Here is a 24367-nt window from a genome sequence, read left to right as displayed (position 1 = left end):
AGATGAGCCACGCTGGAGCAGCCACCCAGGAAAAATAATTGAGCCCAGGCTTCTTGTGCCGCAGATGACAATTCTGTCCCCAGTGCCCCTGCTAAATCTGTGCCTGAAAGATTGTAACCCGATGAGTTGTTCAAGGCACTTAAATTGCACTTGCTAAGCAATAGGAAGCCAATAATGTCTGTAGAAAATGAGTGTCACCAGTTCTCATATAAATCCCTGGGGAGGTCACTGCTGTGCTCTGCAACACATATAGTTGCCAAGTCATTTTCAAGGTTAAGAGTTACAAAATGATGGTCTGTAGAGCATCTGGTTGTGGCATATGTAGTGCAAGCCAGTCACTTTGTACTGAGTCCTCCTCCTTATTTCAATTTAGGACATTGCATTAAAAGAAGCTAAAAATATTTCTCTAAGGTTAGTCTCCTACACAGTTGCAGCAGTTCCAAAAGCCAGATTCAGGGATTGTGAATGGCCAGGCCCATGTTCCACTGGACAGCTTATGTGCAAGGTATGATTTGCATTTTAAATATATGGGAATTTCTTTTCAAGTGCAGCCCCAGTGGTATGTGTCTGTCTGTTTAAATCCTCCATGGTGATTCAGAGAAACTTCCTCATGCTGGTCTCTGAAGCTACCAGTGATGGGGACAACAGGAAAAGCAATTTAGTGCCTGAGCTGCTTCCAAGGAATGAGAACGTGTTACATTATTTCTTTACGCCATGCTTGTACGCTTCTAGATTTCAAGAGAAATAGGGAGTGTGTTATTTCTGACTGGGATTAAGATTATCTTGTTTTCCTTGAGAGACAGTCTGAGAAGTGCCCATGCTGTGTCATAAATTATAATGCAGCATTGCTGCCTGGGATACAAAAGCGTACGAACAAACCTGCCCCCTAATGTGTATAACTTTTTGTTATCAGATGACTCTCCATCAGTCCTGGCTTTCAGCATCACCACTCAGCAACTGCCTTGCTAGAAATTACTGAACACATTTCCACTACCGTAAACATTGGCCAGGGTTATATTTCTAGATTCCAAGAAAGCTTCTGACAGCCAACCGTGATACTTTATGTAATAAGTTGTCAGTGTACTGTGTACACCCTAAAGCTGTCGCTTGGCTTAGGTCAAAGCTGTCAAATTGCCAACAAAATATTATTACTAGAGGCACTAAATCTTCTTTTCATCCTAGTTTTGTTGGGGTCCATCAGACAGAGGCCTTAGTCTACTAGTGTTTATCCTGTACATAAATAATACACCTCATGAATATGCATAGGAAAACAAACTTACATCTATGTCTGTATATAACACTGCAAGCAAATGCTGCAGTCACATTAAAAAGATCTGGAAGTGGCTTGTCAAGAACACTTATTACTAAATATTTCTACAACTAAGTCTATCACATACTTCAGAGGGGCTAACTGACAAACGAGGTGTAACTGATATCAAATAATGGGGGTTGCAAGAATCAATGTATTTTTCTCTGTAGAGTGAACATGGCGTTTATGGAAGATGGGAAAGTGCTGGAGCCTGAAGACCTCTAGTTACAGAACAACATTAGTATCAAGAGCAACAATAGTGTCCCACCAATGGGCCTCAAACCTGACCTGGAGGGGCAACACCTGGGGTAAGACGACAGGTCAGTCTTCAGGCCCATTCAGTCCTGAGCATTTCACATGACCGTCAGTTCCTATGGCCGTGTTGTGATGCTGTCATCTGCCTACTCAGAACCTGATTGAGAGGATTGACTCATTTTATTCCAGCCACTGAACACCTGATTTTTGTGGCAGTTTAAATAGGTATGTGAATTTCACAGCTAACCCTAGCTGCCTGCGGGCCAGGACACAGGCTCTCACACTTTGGTAACACAGATCTGGATTCAAACTCTGCACTCCATTGCTGTCTCTTATTTACAAAAATTAAGTTTGTTCTCTGTTAAAAAAAGAATTAAAGAATGAGAATAATTAAATATTGTTCTGTTTTCACTCAAAGGCCCTGAATGTGTTTTTAATGACACAATCTTCCTAAGAAGTTCCAGACAAGTGGCGGGTTCCAGATGCACTCTGGTTTCCGCCCCCACCCCCCAATGCTCTGTGTGAGCGCAGGGCCCCACAAAAGCTTATGCCCAAATACCTTCATTTGTTAGCCTTTAAGGTGCCGCAAGACTCCTCAATATCTCCCCACCGTTCCTTATAAATAAGCAGAATGCTCTGCACTGCTCAATATGAACAATCAGTGCAACACAGGACTTTATTTTTATACCCATTTTCCTGTATCATTTGGAGAAAAGGCCAGGCTCCTGCATTACCTGTCTTTTTTTCCAGATGCCTCCTCTGCTGATCTATGGAAGACGTCCTGCCTCCTTCCTCATACACCTTCAGAATCATAGATAAAGACATGCACGTGGGATCAATAAAATATTGGCATACTCTGAGGAGTTCACATTACTAAATTGAGTAAGCATGCAAAAACCCTTCTATCCTTAACAAAGCACAGCCAAGTTCTTCCAGATCACTGAAAGACCCATCTGGTTCATAGGGACTCTCCAGATTTCAAGTTTTGGTAAATGTTATCACTAGAACTATTAACAAAAGCTATCTTTTTCTTCCTAATAATGAGACCTATTTTTTCATTCTCTATGTTCTACAAAGTGCCTGAACCATTTCCCCAAAAATCTTTCATAAACAATCTTTTCTGTGCTGAGAACATATTTATGTAAATCCCATCCAAAAATTAAAAGAATGGCAAAACTACAAGCAGAAGAAAATGGGCCTTTACAACAGAAATGGTCGTGTAATCTTAAGTATGGATATCATATATAGTTATATTTATGCACACACAGCACATATACACCATATCTATGAGGAACTCACTGTCAAGTGATAAAATGTGGAGCCTTAGAAAAACCTGTGGAGCCATGTGATTAAGGAATTTATTATGCAACCCTGACCCCCTCACCAGCTCTCTGACCATTAATCTATCTTCATTGGGATTAGAGTTTATATTCAAAAAACCCCAAACAAACTCAGACAAGCCCTTTTCTCAAATCTACCTGCCAGAGAAATGTTTTATCATTCCCTCACTATTCTTCAGCCATGATTCAGCCTTGCATCAGTGAGACTTTTCTCTATATAAAAATATCACAGCTGGAAAGTCTGATAATTCACATTTTTACAGAACTAGAATCAGGATCCTTGTCTCACTGGAAGGAAAGATTTCCAACTTCCCTCGGAACCCAAAGTTTACACAAAGACATAGAAGGACCTAAAATAATGGATTATAAACTATGGAAGTTGCCTGAATAGAATATTTTAGGCCTTTTTAAGAGGCTCTTATGGATACTTCCAAGCCCTACATCTGCCTTGTTTACTACTTGACTAGAATGTACATCAGGATTATATATCCACATAATCTGCAGTTTAGTGGTTACTTCAGCATTACAAATATTTATCTGACAGGTCATGAATGATATACCCTAGCAGCCATAATTTTTAAGTTGAAGGACTGATTGAAAAAACTGTGGTGAACTGGTCTACATTTCATCATTTAAAAATAAAGTTATGTGACTTGTAAAACATGTTCAGGAGACAAGAGCACATATATATCTTGCTGCCTGGAAGATCTGAGTTTTCAAAATGAAAATAAAAAAGAAACTGATTCAAAGCAGATCAAATTTAGCATTTTGGGTTTTTTTTTAAATTAAAATATTGAAATATAAATTGAAGTGTATCTGGGACACTGGAAGATGCTACTCAACATGTTTCTTTGTAGAAGGCAGGAACAATTCTGTGGAGAAAGGAAGAGGAGTTGCTGTTAAAAAAGAACAATCTTTGATTGACATGAGAAAATGCTGCCACATGAAATGGTTCATCTTCTTTGAAGGGTTCTTTTGTCAGTGAGGTCAGGTCAAAGAGGTTTGAAAGGTCCTCATCAAAGGAAGTTGTCTTTCTAGACCCAGCACAGTCCCTTGCTGGAGTAGTCTTCATTTTGGGAACTACATAGAAATATGGGAAGCATGGTGGTGACAGCTGCATAGTTGAGTGACTATGGCTGGCGGATCCATGAATCAACACTGTCACCTGCTGTGGAGCAGACAATCTCCCTGTCACCCTGGCCTGTGGTAAATTGCTGCATGTAGGCAAGTAATAAGATGAAGGTGACTAAGTGTAGTATAGTGTTGCCTGATTTACATGTATAGTGAAGTAGAATAGGCAGTTTCTCAGGATCCAATCCCTTATCCCTTTTGGAGCTGACATAGTAAAAGGAGGGGCAAGTGGCATATTCAACAGAAAAATAGTTAACATGCACAATCTCCCACTCATAACTCTTTACCAAGCCTCTAAAGCACCTCTGCTCATCTGTGACACAGAGGAAAGAGAATCCAGTTATTAAACAGTGAAAGAGCTCTTCACTGAACTCTCCATGTCAAACTGCATTGCTGGCGTCTGCCATGAATTGCGTGATGTCACAAGGTGGTGCTAACTACAAAAGCAGCTTTCTACAGTGCTATCGAGCTTGATGTCCTACTCATCAGTGTCAGTGGCAAGTAAGGCTCCCATTGAGCTCCATAAAGGCACAGAGAATACATTTACAAATAGTGCAGATGATACCACAATTTGCAGGTTTGCAAGTTCTTTGGAAGTTAGGATTAAAATTCTAAGAGGTATGAAGAAACTGGAAAATGGTCTGTGATAAACAGTATGAAATTCAGTAGGTACAAATGCAAAGCACTCCACTAAGGAAGGAACAATCAATTACACTCATTCAAAAAAGGAAGTGACCACCTATGAAGAAATACTGCAAACAGAGATCTGAGGGTTATAGTGGGTCACAAACTAAATATAAATCAACAGTGTAACACTACTGAAAAAAAAAGGAAACCTTATTCTGGGATGTATCAGCAGGAATGTTGTAAGAAGACAGGAGAAGTAATTCTTCTACCTTGAGGATGGAGAGGAAGACAGTCATGGAATGAGAATCATAGAAGATTAGAGCTGGAAGAAACCTCAGGAGGTCATCTAGTGCCACACAGGCAGTTAATCACCCTCATCCACCTCTACACCAAAGACAAGACATAGCAGCATGGAAGGCATAATAAGAGAGTGGCCTACCTAAGTACTAGTGACCGACTGAACTTCATTTCCTTATCCCAGTCACTGAAATGTGTCAGAGTGACAAATGACCTGTGCTCCATGCATGAAAGGGCTCAGCAGCCACTGACTGTAAGGGCTGTTGAATCTTACGTGAAAGTCAGGAGAGATTACTGATAAGTCCTTAGAGCAGGAGTGGACAACCAGTAAGAAAGGAAGAGACAAAAAGAGCTGTGCATAGAGTGCTAATAACCATATATATATTATAGATATACAGAGACAGAGAGGGAGAGAAATAAATATAGATCAATAGATATATAAAAATACAGATAGATATATAGATACATAAAATAAATATATAATATGTAGCTCAATGCCCTCCCCCCTCCTCCAGAACCAAGTATTCCCAGCCTTCCCACTCTGAGTGCCCTCCCTCTCCTCAGGGCCAGGCACACCCAGCCTTCCCCCCTCTAAATGAATGCCCTCCCTCTCCCCCAGAGTTAGGCACCCCCAGTCCCTCCCCTACTCTAATTCTATGCCAACGACTCACCAGAGCCACCGGAACCGCTGCCACTGCAGCCAAGCGCTTCTCCCACCAAGTGGTGGGGAGCACGTGTGGAGCAGGCAGGCAGCACTCCCAGCGTGCGACTCTCAGAAGGAACCACATTTAAATGCTCAAACAGCTGCATGCGGCTCGAGAGCGGTGGGTTGGCCACCCCTGTCTTAGAGGATTTTTCTTTTCTTTTTTTACAGGATGTCTGTAAATAACTACTGAATCTTAAGGGGCTCCTGATCATATGGCCACTTCTTCTTCTCCAAACTTCCTTCTGCAGTGGACTGTTAGGTTACTGAGGTAGAATAACAAACCTGGAGTCCATGTTTATGCTCTGGTGTTTTTTTACTGTCAGTGACTGATTGCAGATACATTGCTTCTGTAACAAGAAGTCTGGATGTTCTCAAGAAGAGAAACAGTGCCCTCATGTTTTATTTAGATGTTTTGAATTCCTCTGTAGGACAGATCTTCAGGAGGGTGAGAACACATGACCTTGGGGTGGATTGTATAGCTCTTAACTTTGCAAGTTGCCAGCAACTTTCTGTTTACAATCTTCCATCTCTCCTGTGACTAACCAGATACCTGTCTGTTTGACGTTCTTGTTGTAGTACTTCTTCTGAAGTGTTTTCTTCACACATACCTCTTTTTGTAACCATTTCAGGAATATTTGTCTCTGGCTCAAAAAATGCATTAGAGGTTGCCACAATGGTGTTTGATGGGCTGTTCACGAGTCTGTGAATCACCTAATTTGGTGATTCTGTTAAAGCATTTTGAAGAGTCTTATATTCTAATAATGGATACCTCCCCCTGAACCTGACAACTCTCTTTCTTTCTCTATCTCCTGCTCCCAGTGATGGCAACCTGCAGGGCACATCCAGCCCATCAGGGTAACTGTAGACTGTGGGCCATTTTACTGATGACCTTCTGCAGGCTCTGCTCCCTCCTCAGCTCCCAGTGACCACAGTTCTCAGCTCCCAGCCAAACAATGTGGGGCAGTACCTGCAGATGGTCAATGTCAGCAAGAAATCTCAAGTCCCAGAATGAGATTACCCTGATGGGGCACAGGTTGCCCACCACTGCTTTTGATCATGTTCTTTGTTATCTATACTGATTTTTGCACCAATTTATTTGACTGCACATAGAAAAGGCTTGAGGTGATATGTTGGAACTAAATATGTTGAAAAGAATTGATGAAATGAGTCACTTTTAAATTCTGAACCATTATATACTATTAATGTAACAGGAATCACGTCGACAAAGACATGGCTAGAGTGACTGGTGACATAGCACTACTCTGTCCATCACATTGCCCAGTGCTATACCTCTATTGTAGCTTGGTATAGCTTGGGGCCTGTCCCCTAGGCAGTGTCTATAAGCAGTCCTTAAGGACTCCTAGCAGTCTGTATGGATTAGCAGGTCTAGAACGCCTCTCGTAATTAGTTCACCCACTCTCCCAAGTGAAACAGGTCATAGGAACTGTATTGTCTTTGTGTGGAGGTTGACGCAGGACAGGGTAAATTAAATGGCATTTTATTCATGAGGCTTTCATGTGTATGCTTTGCTCTCAGCAGCCCATCTGTTACAGCTGATTCCCCACCTTGGAACTATGAGTGCAAATGGGGGCTGGCTAACCACATAAAACACTGCTAGACCTTATCTCTGCAGTTTCCAGAGACAGAAAAGATTTCCTGATTTTAGTTTTCCCTGAAATTAATGACTAGTTGCCACCACCAAATGTACACATTTCCTTTTCCAAGAAAGGCATTACTTAAAATCTCTTCTCTGAGAGCAAAACCCCCAACCTCCTTTTTCCAAGGAATTGGAAAGGAAAAAAGAAAAAAGGAAGAAAAGAGCACCCAACAAAGCCATTCAGGGAACTGTGAGCTCTTTGGTAACATGTCTGCAGACAGGCACATAGTTTTAAGCTCCTATAGGACACAAAGGATCAACTTGTTAACAAAGAAAATGCATTTTTATTATTAAAACAAGACTATCTTTGCAAGCATTGTAAATGGCTTGGTGTTAAAAGCCATAAATTAAAGTAGACCACAGGGATTTTTCCCTGGGTCAGATTCTTGGTTACAGGAGAGAACAAAAGGAACAAGTAACCAGCTCAGACATAATTTCCAAACTCCCAAACAATAAAAACAATACATTGTATGTACCTACCTAAACTTTCTCGTATTCACACTTTCTGATGAGCCAGGGGATCTGGTCTGAAAGAGCTCATTTCTTCCTTTCTTTTCTCTGTTTCTATTTTCTAATAAAAGAGAGATGTGGCTGTGATTCAGTTTCAGGTTTGATTTTTAGCTCCTGTTGGCTTTTTGCCACTTTTTCCCAAACCCTCTCCCAAAGAGGCAGGTTAGGTTAACTTTTTCCTAGTTCTCCAGTTCTCTTAGTCTTTTCTTTGCAGCTCCCATTCATAGCACTAGCCCAGAACACACAGGCTCCTTTTGGCAGGGGCACTTTAATGAGGCACTTCAGAAGATGCTAATGAGGCATTGACATTTGGTTTTAGGAAGCAGGGGTTTTGAAGCAAGGGGTCCTTTCAAAAGGCCAGTCTCCACTGACAGTGTGCATTCTGAAAGCAGCAATTTCGAATCACATGCGCCCGCCATTATGCTAATGAGGCACTGCATCTTCATGTCTGCACCTCATTAGCTTCTTCTGAACTGCCTCATTAACATGCCCCCTCTGATAGGATGGGGCATATGTAGACACAGCCATACAGAACCAGTCTATCAGAGCAAATGCCTGCCGCAAACATCAAGATAACCCATTCTAATTGTTCTTACACTCTTTCAAGTACGTCCTTGTGAGGGAGTGAGAGGAAGACCAGGTGGAGCAGGGGTTAAAGAGAGCCTGTGTGCCCACTTAGCCCCACCCCAATTCACCTGGAGCCAGTGTCAGGCCTGGAGGCAGAATAAAAGGAGAGAAGCTAGCCCAGTTTGGGGGTGATCAGCCAAGAGGTGGGGGCTGGCTCTGACATGTGCAGTGCCTGAATCAGAGCTGTCCCCATGTTGGCCGCCAGATGACAGAACCTCTGAACCCTCCCCTAGGTAAAATGGGAGAATCCCAGGGAAAAACTCCCCCAGAAGGGGAAGCTAGAGTCTAGGGGCCACTCCCCCAAACTAGTACTACAGCCACTAGGATGTGGGCTGAAGACTACTCCTCGGGCTTGTAGGCTCCGCAAGGGGCCTCGCCACTAGGCCACCCTGTCACCAGTGGGAACTGCATACAGTCCTATTGTTACATATGCTGGGTTTCTTGCTCTACATTGGGTTTATGATTAATAGCATCATCACAGTGCTTGCACTGTTGGGATTGCACTTGTAACTAACTTGAGTTTGCAATATTCTAGTAGACCTCTCGTGCCTTCAAACACATCAGAAATTCTTTTCTTAATTTCTTCTGGCACGATATGTTCTTTTATAGATTCTACTTCCATTGGATTGTTTTATCAAGTGTAATGACGTTAAGATTATCGATCCCAATACTGGTTTTGCCAGTGTTCGTTATATTGACATTTATGTCACCCTTCTTCCTTCTACTGTAATTGAAGTTTGCATTTCCCCACTCTGCAGAGTGGATGCCCTTCCTCGTAACACTGACAAGGGTGATGTTAATTTCATGGTGTGGGCTAGCCTTTTCCAACAGTCCCTTTGAGGTTGAAAATTCCTTATTCTGTATTGAAGTCAAAAAGAACCGTGTGTCCTTTTTGCAGAACACATCTCCTTTAGGTGTCCTGTAATTGCATGTAGGCACATCCTGTACTGTTCTGTTTCTTTCTGCAATATGCTTATGCAAAATGGTTTGCTTCTGGCGCTTTGTGCATATCTTCCCAGGGCAGGACATTCCTCTTGCTTTGTGGTATCCGTATCTATTGCAAACCTGCTATGTCTGTGCCTTTGCTATGCACTGCTCTTTTAATGCTGCATAAGGCTAGTGCATAGTTGATGACGTATTTATTTGTTGTGTGCATGTCTGAGTCCACGTATGTGGCTCCGTTTTATCACCTGCACATTGTGGTGATAGGTACTAGTAAGTATTATCGTTTGATCTTTGAATATCTCATGGGCTCTGGCTAGTCTAATGGCTTTTTCTACCATTAAATTGTACTCCTTTAATATTTTTTTTCTTGCAACATTAATTTTTGAGTTTGATCCCTTTAACAGTCTAGACTTCAGCACACCATCCTCATCTGGTAAAGGACAGTCTTTTATCAACTGGTTCGTCAATTGTTTTAGTAGGTCCCTGGTTTATCTGGCGGAAAATTTGTCTTTGGAGATATTTGTCTTTGGAAAACAATGGGCCTTGAATAGCTCAAACAGACTGTTTGATTTTTGATACCTGCTTCAGCGATTGTGCCACTAGAGACCTATGCTTTACAGATGCCCCTGGTTTTTTGCCTGACACATGAAAAAATAAGCAACTTTCTGGGCTGCAGATCACTTTTTTGAATCAGGTTCTGCAGTGATCAATTCTATTAACTCCTTCCACCTCGTCCAGTTCTCTGCAGTGTTTTCAGTTTCAAAGTCTACAGCCAGGACATTTCCTGTATTATTCTGCTGGAGAAACACACTTCATTTTTATTTCTTGTAATAAGGGGCCTTCCACTCCCACAGAAGCAGCAAGGCATTCCCTTTCCCAGACACACCATCAAGGCCTGACTTTCCTTCAGAAATAGTGGCGATTACCCCAGTACTTAGCCCTGAAGCTGGGATGTTTGTGCTTGAGTGTGTGGGCAGGGTTCATTGCCCTCTTCCCCTCGAGGTGCATAGAGTCCTTTGCTGGGATGATGTTCCCTGCCTGAGCAGTAAGTCTTAGAGTGAACACCTTCTTTAAATGAATGAGATAGTTCATACATCTGAGAACTATTGTTTCCAACGATCTGCAATCTTAAGCATTGGTTCTGCCCAGTTCATGTTCTTTTGCAACTGTAAGGACTAGGACGTACTTTAACCTGATCTACTCTGGTAAATTAGGAGACTGTGATTACATCAGTGAAGGGTGTGAAAAATGAACATCTCTAAGCACTGAAGTCATGCCAACTTTTATTGACAAAATAATAGAGGAAATGCCACTTCTGCTGATGTACTTCCCCTGCTGGGCTGACATAATAAAACCACATCAGTGAGAGGCATAGGGCTTTTGTGATGTAGTTAGAGCAATACAGAGTCAGTGTAGACACTGTGGTTGGTGATGTGGTCCTAATTGGCCTCCAGATGGTGCCCCACAATGCCCGTCCTGACCACTCTGGCAAACAGTTTGATTTCTGTTGCCTTGATCTTACACAAATATCTGCCCCTCCTCTGTTAAAGGCCTAGGGATATTTTAAATTCCTCTTCCCGGTTGTTCAGTATGCACAGTTTACATAGTACCTTCCCAGCTGACCATGTAGGTTTTCCACAGCAGATGGGCTCCCATATACTACACCAGAGCTGTAGTATTAGATGGGTCTGTGGGGAGAGGAGGCTGTAAAGTTGCAGCTCCATTCCATCCCTAGGAACTTGGATACCGATATGCTCATTGCTTGTGGCATGCAGAAGGAGAGGCATGAAAGGGACATGCAACAATGCAGTGCTAAGATCAAGGAGCCGAGGCAGGCAGATCAGAAGGCCAGGGAGACCAACCATTGCTCTGGTGCTGTGCCACAGACATGTCACTTCTGCAAGGAGCTGCATGCCATCCTCAGGAGCACTCCCTTCTCCGCACGTCCAGTGGATACTTTTGGGGGACTGGAGGCAGCAGCAAGTGGACTCAATCCCAAGGACAAAGTGGAAGTTGAAGGACTGGAGCTGGAGGATAATGTGGAGCATGAAACACAGTTGTCTGGTGGCATGGCAAGACAGGACCTGTTTTTCATTCTGGAGAAGTTTAGCCAGTCTCAGCACTCCAGCTCTGGCATGCATGGTGTAGGAGAGGGGCGCTCCAGTAAGTGGTCATTTTGCTTTGATACTTCACAGTGAGATGATATTGAGGTGTCAGGTACTTTATTTCATGATAGAGGAGAGATAAAGGATAGATATTAACAATAGAGCCTAAGTAGCTATGCACTGGGTGCCTGGAAAAAAGTGTGTTTATGCACAGAAGAATATCTGGGGAAACCCCCATAGAGATCTCTAGGAAACTTTTCTGTAAGTATTCTTCACTCCTCTGCCGCAAGGTCCTTGGCAGAGCTGCCCCATTTCTCCTCTGGTTGTAGGAAACTTTGCTGAGCCACTTGGCAATTATTTCTGCAGAGATCAAAGCATCACATAGGCAAACAGCTTATAAACTGGGTATACATGTGAGCACTTCATCGAAAGGGCGAAAATCAACTTGTGGAGGTCAAAATAGTGGCCATTGAAAGGGAGTGACTGTATGCTAAGGAAAACAAGAGAACACCCCTGGCCACCACATACAACTCCCAGCTAAAGCCTCTCCAGCGCATCCTCAGTGATCTACAACCCATCCTGGACAACAATCCTTCACTCTCACAGACCTTGAGAGGCAGTCCTGTTCTCACCCACAGATAGCCTGCCAACCTTAAACAAATTCTCACCAGCAACTATAGACCACACCAGAGTAACTCTAAACCTGGGGGGAGTGGAATGACAAGAGGTGGCTGCAGAACTTCGGCATGTCGAAGCAGACCTTTGACAAGATCTGCCACTTCCTTGCCCCCACATTCCGGCACCAGGACACCTGCATGCGTCCCGCTCTCACCCTGAAGAAGTGGGTCGCAATCGCCATCTGGAAACTGGCCACCCTGGACTCCTACCACTCTGTGGGACCCAAGTTCAGAGTAGGCAAGGCCACAGTCGGGGCCATACTTATGGAGGTAAGGCAGGCCCGAGTCACATGCCCTTCATGGGTGAGTGAGGGGGACAGGGTGGGGGAAACCCCCAGCTGCAAGGGGCAAGCGGGGAGGAGGCAGGGGGCAGGCCAGGGATGGTGGATGGGGGGGTCGTGCCTGCAACACCCTCAAGGGAGTACGTGTCCTCCTTCCCACCATGCAGGTCATCAGAGCCATCAACGTGACGCTGCTGCACCAGGTCATCTGCCTGGGGGATCTGGATCCCATCATCGTGGGCTTCAAGGACCTGGGCTTCCTAAACTGCTTCAGTGCCCTGGATGGCACACACATCCCCATCAGTGCCCCAGCACACAGTGCCAGCCAATACGTGAATCTAAAGGGCTACCATTTAGTGGTCCTCCAGGCCCTGGTGGACAATAGAAGCCGGTTCACAGACATCTACGTGAGCTGGGCTGGCTGCACCCACGAGACCCAGGTCTTCCAGAACTCCGAGCTATGCCGGCACATGGGGACTGGCACATTCATCCACCAGTGGAGATCCCGGAGGGAGGGGGAGCGTCATGGTGGTAAACGCAGCCTACCCCTGCAGCCAAGGCTCCTGTGGCCATATACAGAGCATAGCGACCCCACCCAGGAGGCATTCAACCAGCACCTCAACTACACCCACAACATCATGGAGCAGGCCTTCCAGTGCCTTAAAGGCTGGTGGAGGTGCCTCCACATGAAGTTGGAGGTTGGGGTCCTCAATGTGCCCCAGGTAGTGTGCACCTGTTGTATCCTCCACAACATTGTGGAGCGCAAGGGGGACGCCTATGTGCAGGGGGAGCAGGCAATGCGGCTGGCACAATTGAACAGTACAAGTAACTTTACTTTGGGATATACTTGCTCTGCTGTATGCTCCAGGTGGCCCCTTGTGAGGTGGACAAATGTTGTGGTGTTCTGCTGCTTAATGACCATTTCATGAAGGATCTCTTCCTCCTTCCACAGCCCCAAGAGGTCCCTCAGGTCCATCTCAGTCCACGAGGGGCATTTTTTATTCTCCCCCCAAGAACTCTGGGAGCCCTGCGAGGGGGAAGTGGGGGGCCTGGGGCTCCCGCAGGGGCTGTGTACTGGCCATCATGGTCTGCTGCTGCTCCCAGGCTTCACACACAGCGTGCAGCTGGAGCTCATGCTGGGGCTGCTCCTAGCATGCTCTCGGCTTCCTGCCACGGGGTTCCTGTGTGCATGCTGCTTTAAGGTGGCCAGACGCAGGGATCATAAAGCTGATCAGCACCATGGCAGACCCCTCTTCCATAAAAGCGGGATGTGGAGCATCTACACATGCACTCTTTTGATTTAGTTTTTCGAAAGGAGACGATCTTCCTGATATGGGATTGGGGTTCAGATTTTGACTTCTGTGCCCCGTTTCTTCCAATTTGCTTTCGAAAGGAGGTGTTACACATACAGATGCTCCTCTTGTTTTTTTGAAAGAGGGCCACATATTTTGATGTTTCGTGCATGTGCAGATGCATCTATAGAGTTGGTCAGAGGCCACATGCATGCAGGAGATGCACCCTTGCAACCTAAGTTACTCTTCAGAAAGAAAGATTCGCTTCAATTACCCTAGCCTGTAGACAATGATATCAATATTCAGAACAGCAACGAAGGGTCCTGTGGCACCTTATAGACTAACAGAAAAGTTTTGAGCATGAGCTTTCGTGAGCACAGACTCACTTTCTTCAGATGTAGTGAGTCTGTGCTCATGAAAGTTCATGCTCAAAACTTTTCTGTTAGTCTATAAGGTGCCACAGGACCCTTCGTTGCTGTTACAGATCCAGACTAACACGGCTACCCCTCCAATATTCAGAACAGTCATCATAGATATTTGTAGTAACCCCTTTTGCAAACTACCCAGATTCTATGTCCCAACTTGTGCAGTCTCTCTTCAAAAACCACATTGATGTCAGTGAAACAGCCCCAGTGATCCACCAGTGACTGTGAGACCATGGAGAATTAGCCCTTTTGGTCGATGTAGTCCATCACAAGATTGTCTGGGGTCAAAATCGGGATATGTATTCCATCTATACTCTGGTCCAGTTAGGGAACTGCAGTGACTCAAAGCCATGTATTATTTCCTCTGCAATACTGAATTTCAGTCTTTTGTAGCATGACACAGCTATTGGCCATACACACTTACCTCATCACACGCCCCAGGGTAGACTTCCCTGTTCCAGACTGATCTGTGACTGCTTAGGATCAGTTTGGAGGTGCCAGCTTCCACAGAGTGGTCACCATTTGCTCTTCCACAGTGAGGGCAATTCTCCCTCTGGTATCCTTTTGCACAGGGCAGGGGCGAGTGCTGCACGTGGGTCCAGGAAGGTGGTACTGCAGACACAGAAGGTTCTGCAGACACTGCTAATCATCCCATATGTGTGTCACGTTGCAATCCATTACTCAGTGCTAGACTCCTAAGCTCAGTACTGACACCACGTACGCTATGTGCCGCTGCTTCTGGAATGTCCGGGCTGACACAGCAGGGCAGGCCACTGAATCACTTTCTGTTTCTCAGTTCATGAACTATTCCAAGACCAGCCACACTGTGTTCATCATGACACATCACCGAACTGGTCGACAGTTTAAGTTCCGTGTTTTCAGGCAGAGGCAGGATGTGCACAATTTACAAGGGCTCTTGAAGAAAAAGCACAAAGTGAAGTCAGGAGCCCATGGAATGATGGGATGCAAAGAATTGCATCACAGGCTGAAAATCATGCTCCCATGATGCACTGTGATCTCCTCCAAGAGTTCAAGGCAGCAGATGATCATGAGTGGCACGGTGGAATAGCTACCCATGATGCAATACTCTCTCTGTCGATGCAAAAGCACTAACTATGGAAGCACTGTGTAAACACAGGGAGCATTGTGTGGACATCCACAACCAATGTAATTATAGCAGCGTATGATTATTGCCATAGCTTAAGTTGATTTAACTCTCTAGTGTAGACAGTGCCTGTGTAGACAGTGCTCGGTTGAGATATGAAGTCTTCCGTAGACTTTGCTACTGCTTCCTGGAGAGGTGGATTACCTCTGTCAATGGAAGAATCCCTCACACTAGCACAGTGTGTACAGTGAAGCACTACAGCAGAGCAGCTGTGTTAGTGTAGCATCTGAAGTGTTGACAAGCCCTTATTTCTTTAAATGGAAGCTGAGATTAGAGATAAACCATATGATTCTAGGAATATAAGCCTGTGCCTTAATCCAGCTCTGACCAAGGTTTACCAAACTGAATGAAAACTGGGTTAATTATTTGTCATTTAAACGGTTCTCATGTTAGTTGAAAAAACAATTTTGTTGATTGGGCTTCCTTCCTGAATGACATTGCCTGTTTATGATGAGCTGTATTCTTCCAATGGACAATCAAGGAAAGAGTTTTTGTTGTTTTTAGAATTTTACTGATTATAAGACATTCCTTTTCCTTATTTATTTGCTTTCACATTTTAACCAATAGTTCTAGTGGTAATTACCAAAGTCATATATTCATCGCAAACCAGCACGTGTGATAATAGCAATTTGATATTTATGAAGTGTCACTTTTCAGTAAATGTGGAAATTCTGTTAATTATCACAGGAGTTGTTTATTAATATTCAGAAGGAGAAAAATAATTAATGGGAATTTCTATTTATTCATTAAAATTCTACTGATGAGCCATTCCATTCATAAATTATCCTTGTGCTTAACTTCAGCAGAGCTCTGTGTATGCTGTGAGTTTTGAAGATAAATGGTACTTTAACCCACATCTGTCTCCAAGATGCAAATATGTTGCCTTGAACTGTGATCATGATAGCTCTTGTAAACTAAGCTGACTTGGGTCTGTTATGTACTTGGATGGGAGATCTCATAGGAAATTGTAGGTGCTGCAGAAAGCATTGTGGATATGTCAGAAAAAAATCATCTTTTTCCATTTGAGCCTGTATTAACTTAGTACTGCACTAGGCTGTTGGTGATGTTACAGGCGATGCTGCCATTTCATGAAATATAAAAAAAGAATTTTTCCCTGAATGCTTGTGGTCATTAAAAAATCATAAACCATTTTCTGTATGGCTGGAGCAAGTTCTGGTGTCAGTTTAAAACAGATAAGGTTGTTCTGCCTCCCGTGAATCTCCCCATATCTATAACTGGATACTCTACATTGTCTCCTAAGCTGTTATGTAGTTTTACCATGTGTTGTTCGGGCTGATGGTGACTTCTACCTCAGAAGCATAGGTGCTAGAACTAGGTGCCCGAGGTGCTGCAGCATCTCCGACCTGAAGTAGTTTCCATTATATAGAGGGTTTACAGTTTGGTACAGTGGCTCTCAGCACCCCTACTATAAAAATTGGTGACAAGTGTCAGAGTTAGTCTGTATCTGCGAAAAACACCGAGATGTCCTGCGGCATCTTATAGACTAGCAGATTTATTGGAGCATAAGCTTTCATAGGCAAAGATCCACTTCATCAGTTGATGAAGTTGCAACTGTCAGATGTACCTGACAACGAGGGTCTTTGCCCGTGAAAGCTTATGCGCCAATAAATCTGTTAGTCTATAAGGTGCTGCAGGACTTCTCATTGTTTTCACTATAAAAATTGTTCCAGCTCCCCAGCTCAGAAGCAGCTACCTGTTCTTAATAAAGTTTGCTGAGCACTTTGGCAAAAACTTGCTGTATAAAGGTCAGCGCTTATTAAAATTATGTTTTACCAGTTATGTTAAACATGGCAAACATGAAAAAATACTTGTTGAAATATGTTATGAAGTTTAAATGCATGAAATGTCTTTGAAGCAGTCCTGAGGTGATGTCCGTTTCGGATCATTTTGAGGCATTCTACAGCTCCACCTAGAGGCTGAGGAAGTCACAATGTAGAAAACTGTGAAGTCAATAATTAGTAATGGTCATTTCTGGAACAAAATATTGGAGTTACACATTGGAGTTATGCAAGCCTTAAATAGCTGTAGGTCAGTGGTGGACACATGCAGTCCACTGGAGTCTACCTGCTAGCGGTAGACCCTCTGACTGCCCTCCTCCTCCACATGCTTCTCACACACAGGGGTACTCGAGCCTTCACTTTCTATTTCCCACCTCCCCTCCAGCAATGTAGGAGGAGCCATGAATTGCCTGATTCACACTCCATCCCCACCACTCTCCGTCACTCCCAGAACTGGAATGTCACAGATCAGCTGTTCACAGCATTCCAGCTCTTGGAGGGAGACGAGTGGGGATGGGGAGCAAATCAAGCAATTTGCAGGTCCTTTGAAAGTGCGGAGAGATGGAGGGAAGCAGCAGGTAGGTGTGGGGCTCCAGTGCCCCAGTGCACAAGAGACACATGTGGAAGGCAGATGCACCCGGGGTCACGTGCTGCAGGTGGAACCCCAAAGGACCACAAGCTGCTGTGGCCCACTGAGGTGAAGGTGGGCCACTCATGTCACCCATGTACTGTTTGTTCATGGTTGCCCATTGCTGCTGTAGGTACTGGTGTAGTTGTAAGCAGATTTATTAGCGGAAAAGGTCAGTGATGTCTTCCCTCAATAAAAACACCAAACTCCAGTGTGATAATTTGCTTAGCAACATAGAGAAAGAAAGCTAATGCAAATTAGCACCTATTTCCAGTGCTCCTACTTCTTCATCCTCCCCTGTGCACAGGCCAAATTCTACCAACACTAAATCAAAAATACATGCTTTTGGAGATGTGCGCTGTCCATGCTTGTATGAACAATAACCCAAAGTTTAATTCTAGGGTTGCTGGATTTTGAAACATGCAAAAAGAATGTGAAAAGAACCTGTGCAGGAGAATGTTTCAAGTTGAAAAGCTGTTGCACAGGGGCAGTTCCACTCTCTCAACCTCAGAAGCCTGGTTCCAGTGGAATGAAAAGTCATCATGGCTGGGACTTCCTAGACTGCAGTGGATGGCCATGCCGTCTTTGGTGCCTTGTCGTGCCCTTCGCTGTCCACAGAGCATTGCAGAACCGCCTTCCTGGTTGTTGGATCTTGCTGTTGATTACATCCGCCCAGTCCGCCGGGGCCGACTTTGCATACTGGGATAGGCAATTCCCTATCTCACCGCAGGTTTCAGACCTGCTGGCTACCCTCACCTGGTTTAGCCTGCCTGTCGAAGCGGTTGAAACAGACTATTGGTTACTCTCCAGATGATACTATTATTTATTCATAGAGTGATTATCATGTCTATTGCAGGTAAAGAAATGATCACGAAACTATTTCCAGAAAGTCAGAAAAATTCATAGTGGAGAACAAACCAAAAAAGAGTGCAGACAAAGAACCTCAGTAAAGACATGTTAATACATGATAAGGTTTGGTCTGACTTCAAAACATGAAGAAAACAAGACAACAAAGTGCATAAAATTAAGACCATTACAATGACTTTAGACATGGCAGGTTTTCCTCAAATTTCCCTCTTTTATAAGCAAATCCTTCAAAAGTTTAATTTGGGGAGTTGGTTTTAGTTTCCAAAAGCAGTTTATTAGGTTAGTTATCAAATGACACACCTGAAAGAATGTTGTATACAATCAGATTCAAATTCTTTTAAATCCTGTTTATAAAAGTGTAAAGCTCTTCTCCAAATATCAATTCTTGGTCTTTTGTTTATTTTACACCAACAAACTCTCACATACCTGTTGCAATAAATTAAGGATGTAAGATATGCCCAAGTTTTGGATTTAACCTAATGTGAATAATTTCTTTGGTTCTACTTTAAAAGACTCCTACAAATCCTCCTTGCAAGATCCTTTTAATAAAATGTGACCTGGTTTCACAGAATCATAGAACAATAGAGCTGGAAGAGACCTAAAAGCCATCAAGTCCAGCCCCCTGCCCTAGGCAGGACCAAACCCATCAGATCAGCCCAGCCAGGGCTTTGTTGAGGCGAGACTTAAACACCTCCAGGGATGGGGACTCCACTACTTCCCTGGGTAGACCATTCCAATGCTTCACCACCCTCCTTGTGAAAAAGTTTTTCCTAATGTTCAACTTGGACCTTCCTAACCACAACTTGAGACCATTGTTCCATGTTCTGCCATCCATGACCATTGCGAACAGCCTCTCTCCAGCCTCTTTGCAACCTCCCTTCAGTAAGTTGAAGGCTGTTATCAAGTCCCGCCTCAGTCTTATGTTCTGCAGACTAAACAGTCCCAATTCCCTCAACCTTTCTTCATAGGTCATATACTCCAGCCCCCTAATTATTTTGGTCGCCCTCCGCTGGACCCTCTCCGGTGTATCCACATTCTTCCTATAATTGGGGGCCCAGAACTGGACACAGTACTCCACATGCGGCCTCACCAAAGCTGAATAAAGAGGAATAATCACTTCTCTGGATCTACTGGCAATGCTCCTCTTGATGCAACCTAATATGCCATTAGCCTTCTTGGCTACAACAGCACACTATTGACTGATGTCCAGCTTCTCGTTCACTACAACTCCCAGGTCCTTTTCTGCAGAACTACTACTGAGCCTGTCAGACCCCAGCCTGAAACAATGCTTGGGATTCTTCTGGCACAAGTGCAGGACTCTGCATTTGTCCATATTGAACCTCACCAGATTTCTTGCAACCTAGTCTTCCAATTTGACTAAGTTATAAACAGTAAAGTTATGTATAAAACCAAAGGAAAGCATTTTTATGATTTTTAACTCTGAAATTATTAAAAAGCTATCACCACCACCAAACATGGACCTCATTTGTAGTATTTCCTCACGGATGTCGAATAAAGCATCTGGTAAAAAGAAATTGAGGACAAAGTTAGACTTTAAGTGCAGTTTATATTTTGCATAAGCACAGAATCTGTTCCTGTAAAACACTTCTCCTTTTGTTTCTGATTTGGGGAGATAATACATATAAGTGTTTCTTACTGTGAGCCACATTACAGTCTTCCCCTGTCTTACGAGCGTAATTCGTTCCTGAAAAACTCCTCTTAGGGCGAATTCTTGTAAGTCGAAAATGTAACTACCATTAACGTCAATGGGAAAAAATTGTATGCATTCCTGAGCCCCAAAATTTACACCCACTTACGCTTACCTGGCAGAGGGAACAGCTGTGCAGAGCAGGTGGCGGCTGCCCGCTAGCCACCCGGGGAGCGAGCGGCAGGGACGGGGCCAGGACGGACTCTATGACCAGCAGCCACGTTTCCCAGGAGCGCCTGGGAGCAGCCGCCAGCTGCTGCAGTGCTGAGGCAGACACCAGACCAGCCCCAGGTAAAGGCTGGGCTGGGGGCTCCGGGAAACTGCCACCAGGCAGTGAGCGGCACCCATGGGACAGCTGTGCAGGGTGGTCGGCGGCGGCCCCTTGCCGCCTGGGGAGCTAGCAGCAGGAGCGGGGCCAGGATGGACTGTGCGCCCAGCAGCCACGTCTCCCAGGAGCACCTGGGAGCCCGTGGCCACCGGCTGGGCCAGGGCACGCCGCTGCTGTCGCGCCGAGGCGGAGACCAGCCCAGCCCCAAGTAAAGGCTGGGCCAGGGGCTCTGGGAAACCGCTGCCAGGTGGCGAGCGGCACCTGAGGCACAGCTGTGCAGGATGGGCAGAGCCGGCCCCCTAGCCGCCCGAGGAGCGAGCGGCAGGGGCAGGGCCAGGATGGACTGACTTTCTCCAGCTGCAGGATGTCCATGGCCCACTAAGGCACTCGTAAACTCGAGTAAATGCCTCATAAGGTGAAGTAGTGGTCCTTAATCAAGCTGCTCGTAAACTTGAATTCTCGTAGCCCAAATGGGCATATATCGGGGTATGACTGTAATTTACTGGTCTAATCTCTTTACAGATCAGCAGACATTATAGATATAGATATATATATATATATATATATAGACCCTAATTTGTTTATAAAACCATTGTTTGAATGACCAAGCTATTTACATTATTATAGTCTTTAACACTTAGTCACTACTTTTAAAATTTTTCTCATTGGTTTTAATTTTTCAGTCCCTCTGATAATACTATTTATGGCAAAAGTTAGGTCCTGTGATGATGTCACTGGTGTTGATATGTGAGTAGAGGCTGGTTCCAGGCCTAGAGCCACTGGTTTGTGATTTGTAATGGCTGGCGAGGATTTGTTTAAGGTTGGCAGGCTAATATCCCGCTGTGTGATCTGACTTGCTTTTTCCTCTTTTGATACCTACTATTGATAATGGGCCACTTCCACCTTGCTGAATAGACCCTGTCAGCTCTGGCCCTCCCTTTTTCTGGGACCCCATTCTTTAAATAATCCTCTGAAAGCACCCTGCCCCCACACTCATGCATCTGATGAAGCGGGTCTTTGCTCACGAAAGCTTATGCCCCAAAATATCTGTTAGTCTATAAGGTGCCACAACACTTCTTGTTGTTCATTATTATATGTATATTCTTGTTCCTTGGGTGGTAAAAACATTACTAGATCTTGTATTTCTTACTAGCAAAATACTTTTTCTTTGTGTGTTTCCAAGTCCCAAGCATGGAGTGTATGCATGTGTAATCACTTTATTCTCTCAGTTTTGTAACTCTGTTGTCTGATTTTTGTGTGTGTGGGTGGGTGGGTGGCTGGCTTAGAATGAATGCTATTATAATTTTATTATATAACACCTGGGCCTATGTTGAAGGAGCACTCTAAGTATATCCAAGCAAGAGAGATTCTCCTAACAGAATCATGATAAAAAAATATTAACCTGTAGGTCTCTAAAGGAAAATAGATTCAGAGTGCCATTCTGTCAGACGCTGTAATCTCAAGTCTTTACTTTAAACAAAGGAGTACAGGCTAAGTGTCCAGGGAAGTTAGACAGAACTAGTAGCAATAGAAGATAGCTGGAGAATGTGACAGAGTTTGTGACACCACATATAAAGTCCTTCAGAAAGGACAGAGAGAATTAGAGAAGTGTTTGCAGGGGCATCAAACATTGTTGGAGTTTAAATAATTATTTACTGGATTGTATTGAAAAGGTGAATAATATTCTTACCTCAGATTAAATTCAAGTGCTGAAGTGACTAGGAACCTGGTCTTGAAGAGCACCACAGGTTCTCAGCAGAGCTACATTATAGCGTATATTTCCAACAAAAATAAATACATAAATAGATTCATGTTATCCACAGGGGAAAAAAACATTAGAGTGGTTTGCTATCACTAAGATTTCTTTGCTTTTAGCTATCAATCACTCTAAATAGGTTAGAAGATGACAATTCCTTTCTGAAGGAAGAATTCATAGAAAGGGAGATTTTTTTCATTTTTTATCTTTCCAAATAATAAATTCAACATGAGGAGCAAAATCATTTCTGTTCAGCAACCCAGATCAGGCAGAAATGCATAAAGTGAGTTTTGAAGCTGGCAGACTCCTTCCATTTCATTTAGTGGGTTTTGGATGATAATCCAAAGGTCATACTGCATACACTATCTACTGCTGTCCAAGAGTCAGCTACCATTCTTTTCATGAAACAATCTTTGCTTACCGATTGGGAGCTGCTCTATCCTAATATTGTTTCACCTATAACCAAATCCCAAGCTATGTAAGTTAACTGATGAAGCGAGACTTGTGATCATTCTTTTCAAGTCAGAGATTTAGTGTGCGTTTGCATTATGGTTATGCAATTAAATGGGTACCTGGAGAACTTGTAAAATGCACGGGACCTGTTTCAACTTCAGTGAAAATTTCTTATGGCATTTTATGGAAACAACATATGAATCAGTTGCAGCTCGGACTAGTACTAGAGTCCAGGGATATTGCATTAGGACTTCATGATCCTCCAATTGTACTTCCTTACATTACAGCTCCTAATTTTGATGATTTGGTGGAAGAAATTTTGGTATCAAATACAGATGGTTCCTCACCAGCAACCGTTGCTTTTGCCCAGGACATTACCACACCACTAGCAGCACATTATCCAAGAGTCTGAAAACCAGTTGAGCACTTGAACTCACAAGTAGTTCAGTTAGTGAGTTGCTCTTCGAGGATAGAATCTGAGCATCATAGGACTAGAAGGGACCTCAAGAGGTCATCTAGTCCAGTACCCTGCACTCACAGCACAAATAAGTAACAAAGAGGGAGCTGTGCTGGTCTATATACTATCAAAACAAAAAGCAGTCAAGTAGCACTTTAAAGACTAGCAAAATAATTTATTAAGGGAGCTTTCGTGGGACAGACCCACTTCTTCAAACCATAGCCAGACCAGAACAGACTCAATATTTAAGGCACAGAGAACCAAAAACAGTAATCTAGGACTCCTTGAGTCTGTCCTGGTCTGGCTGTGGTCTGAAGAAGTGGGTCTGTCCCACAAAAGCTCACCTAATAAATTATTTTTCTAGTCTTTAAAGTGCTACTTGACTGCTTTTTGTTTTGATAGCACAAATAAGCATTATCTAAACCATCCCTGAGAGATTTGTCTAACCTGCTATTAAAAATCTCTAATGATAAAGATTTCACCCCATGCAACTGATTTCAGTGCTAAATCATCTTGATCCATCTGACAAAGTGGGGCTTTTTGCCCATGAAAACTTATGTTAGGCTACATCTACACTAGAAGCCTCTGTCTACAGAAGTTACTGTTGGAAGAGATAGCCTGATAAAACTTCTGTCAACAGATCTTGTCCACACATGAAAGCAGATCATTCTGGGCACATCTAAATGGAGCTGTACTGCTGGCAGCTCCATGGTAATGAGCAGTCTCGCAATTGCAAATGGCTGCTCATTAGCATAATCACAAGGCTAATTCGCATAGCCACGTGAGATCTCACTGTTGGGAGAGGGTGCCGCCAGCAGTAAACAAACTGTGTGGATGTGCCTCTGCTGCCTAAACCCCTCTCTGTCGCCAGCCCCGTAAGCCACAAGAGACGCTGGTGACAGAGAGGGGTTTAGCCAGCAGAGGCACATGCACGCAGCTTATTTACGGCCAGCAGCACCCTCTCCCAACATCGAGATCCTGCACAGCTATGCGAATTAGCCCCATGATTATGCTAATGAGCA

This window comes from Carettochelys insculpta, chromosome 3 (assembly GCF_033958435.1).
Source record: "Carettochelys insculpta isolate YL-2023 chromosome 3, ASM3395843v1, whole genome shotgun sequence".
NCBI lineage: Eukaryota > Metazoa > Chordata > Testudines > Carettochelyidae > Carettochelys > Carettochelys insculpta.
This window is presented reverse-complemented; position numbering follows the sequence as displayed.